The following is a 3,175-nucleotide window of genomic DNA, read 5'->3' as shown; positions in this document are numbered from 1 at the left end:
TGTTGTGGCCTCTCCCGTTGCAGAGCACAGGCTCCAGACGCGCAGGCTCAGCGGCCATGGCTCATGGGCCCAGCCGCTCCGCAGCATGTGGGATCTTCCCGGACCGGGGCATGAACCCGTGTCCCCAGCATCGGCAGGCGGACTCTCAACCACTGCGCCACCAGGGAAGCCCCAGTTTCTTCACCTTTTAAGTGGAGATGATTATGTCTACTTTAAATGTAGTAATGTTGTATTACACAGAAACAGGCATAGACGAGATGCTGAATAAATTCTACATCCAAAAAAGTTAATGTCTGCAGGTCTAAATTTTCACAGGCTCTACAATAAGTCTAATAATTAAAAATATGGTTGCATTTCTCAGAACCAGCAAATGGCAGAACATGAGGGTCATTGGGATAAAGATAATAGCAATAAATTCTGTAGGAGGAATTTGTTTTTAATCCTTAGACGGTTCCAAGATATTGGTGCTTATCTACATATTAGAGTTACGGTACAAAGAAGGAAGAGGATAAAAAATGAATAAGGCAGGCTCTGGTGGCCCAGCGCCCTTGAGGCTTGTTGGGCGCGTGGGTCATGGCTGGCCCAGTGCGGGGCGAGGGGGCCCCAGGCCCTGGACCTGCTGTGGGCCCTGCCCCATGTGAGCCCGGCTAACCTGAGGCCAAACCCAGGCTCCAGGAAACCGGAAAGATGACCAAGAGGTCAGAGAAGAGGTAGAAAATGTGGCAGGGGCCACAAGGGAGAACGACAGAGAAGAACCCGGCCCTGGCTGGGCTTTGAGAAAGGCCACACTCCATTTTACCTTCGAATCTCAAAATATGGGTTTAATGAAGGACATAGCTTCAGATGCCAGTATCAGCCTTTGACTCTCAACAGGCTGCAGTATCTTTTTGATTTGGGTCGAGTTTATCCTACACAACCTATTGACTTAACCCAACTTGTCAATGGGAGAGGTGTGACCTTCCAGCCATCTAAAAGGGATTATGGTGTCCAGCTGGTAGAGGAGGGTGATGACCCCTTTAAGGTGAAAGTTAACATTGAAGTACAGCTGGCTTCAGAGCTGGCCATCGTTGCAATCGAGAAGAATGGGGGTGTCGTCACGACGGCCTTCTACGACCCACGAAGCCTGGAAATTCTGTGAAAACCTATTGCATTCTTTCTCCGTGGACAGCCCATTCCCAAGCGAATGCTCACCTCCAAGGCACTGGTACCCTACTACACTGATGCAAGGAATCGTGGTTACTTGGTGGATCCTGCTGAATTTCCTGAAGCAAGACTGGAGCTCGCCAAGAAGTACGGTTATATTTTACTTGATATCAGGAAAGATGAACTCTTCAAAATGCTCAGTACTCAAAAAGATCCAAGGCAGATTTTCTTTGGTCTTGCTCCCAGGTGGGTAGTGAATATGGCAGATAAGGAAATCCTCAAACCTACGGATGAGAATCTCCTCAAGTACTACAGCTCCTGAGTTCCTTCCAAGATAACAGATGGTAAAAGAGCTCCAGAAAGGGACTGAAACACACGTGTTTCCCATGGCATTTGCTTAATTTGTAATTCTGCAGATGTTGATGTTTTCTGTGTAATCATATCTCTCTTTTTTATCTAAATTAAAAACACAGTAAGCAAGGACTGTGTAGAGGATCTGGTGGATCTGTGTGCTTCTGTCTCAGAGATCTAAGCTCCCTGGTTCTCTGCCCAAGGAAGAGTGTAACTCTTAGACAATTTCCAGTTGAGTTTTCCATCATCCTTCCATCCAGGTCTTGTCTTATTGTTGCAAATCAGAATGAACGCACAGGTGGGATGAGATTGCTTTGTCAGCTGCCTGGTCAAGGTCAGAGGGCTGCTAATGAGCTGGTGAGCTTCTTACTTGGTAGCCGCGAGGAAGCACTGCTACCCAGCGTCAAGACAGTAAACCTTCAGCTTGGGATGATTAAGATGTGGGATGTGAGTTGAAGGTTTAAGACTGGTGAGTAGCTTCTAAGTAGTTCAATATTTGCTAGTAAAATTGAGACCAAAATTCCAAGGGAATTCATTTTCTCAACTCAGAGTAGATAAAAATGTTCAAGCCAGTAACATTTTTTTTCCTTGAGGAAGGTAAATGTTCTAATTCTAATTGATAAGATTTTACTTATTTCATAGACTTTGGAAACCTTTGTTTTTCAGTCATTTTAAATGCTTTTGAAAAAATGGTCAATGATCATATAAGCCATAAAAACAATTGGTCATGTGAAAATTAAACTCAGTTAATTTAAAAGGTTCAGCAGTCAGTAAGCTCATTTAGCTTTGCAAAGATCTGTTGTATTGAAACCACAGTGAAAGCTTAATTTATCCTGATGCAATTAAATCTTGAATAATTCATGATAATTCTTCAACAGGAGAAATAAAATGATTCCTGCTTGTTTATTTTATGAAATTAAAAGAAAAAATGAATAGGGCATATTCCTGCCTTCTGAGAACTTACAGTCTCAGATCCACCATTAGCACAATAAGAAATCTTTTGTATTGATGAATCAGTTGTATGCTATTTGAGTTTCTCAGCTTCAGTAAGAATTGTTAACTTATTTGAAATTGTTTGAAACTTATTTAGAATTTGTGGTAGTTTAAATATATACTGAAAATTATAAGATGTTAATTTAAAAATTGAAGAACACATAAACAAGTGGAAAGATATTGTGTTCATGGATTGGAAAAGTTAATTTTGCTAAAATGTCCATACTACCCAAAGCAATCTACAGATTCAGTGTGATCCCTATCAAAATACCCATGCCCATGGCTTTGTCACAGAGATAGGAAAGAGAATCCTAAAGTTTGTATGGAGCCACCAAAGGCCCCAAATAGCCAAAACAATCTTGAAAAATAAGAATAAAGCTGGAGGCATCATTGCCTATATTGTTAATATTGAACTATATTACGAAGCTATGGTAATAAAAACAGTATGGTATTGGTGTAAAGACAGACACATAAATCAAAGGGACAGAACAGAGAGCTTCCAAATAAACCTATGTATATATGTGGTCAACTAATTTATAGCAAAGGAGCCAAGAATGTACAAATGGGAAAGGACAGTCTCTTCAATAAATGGTATTGGGAAAACTGGACAGCCACATGCAAAAGAATGAAACTGGACCCCTATCTTTACACCATACACAAAAATTAACTCAAAATAGATTAAAGAATT

At 41.3% G+C, this 3,175-nt stretch overlaps 1 pseudogene across 1 annotated transcript; it reads left to right on the top strand.

Annotated features, from left to right (window-relative positions):
• Window positions 1-573: 573 nt before the first annotated feature.
• LOC307182239 (large ribosomal subunit protein uL15m-like) lies at window positions 574-1,465 on the top strand (annotated as a pseudogene). The gene has a single exon. The product of its transcript is annotated as a large ribosomal subunit protein uL15m-like (transcript).
• The last annotated feature ends 1,710 nt before the right edge of the window (window positions 1,466-3,175 follow it).

This window comes from Stenella coeruleoalba (genome assembly GCF_951394435.1).
Source record: "Stenella coeruleoalba genome assembly, chromosome: 2".
In the NCBI taxonomy this organism is placed as follows: Eukaryota; Metazoa; Chordata; class Mammalia; order Artiodactyla; family Delphinidae; genus Stenella; species Stenella coeruleoalba.
This window is presented reverse-complemented; position numbering and strand designations above follow the sequence as displayed.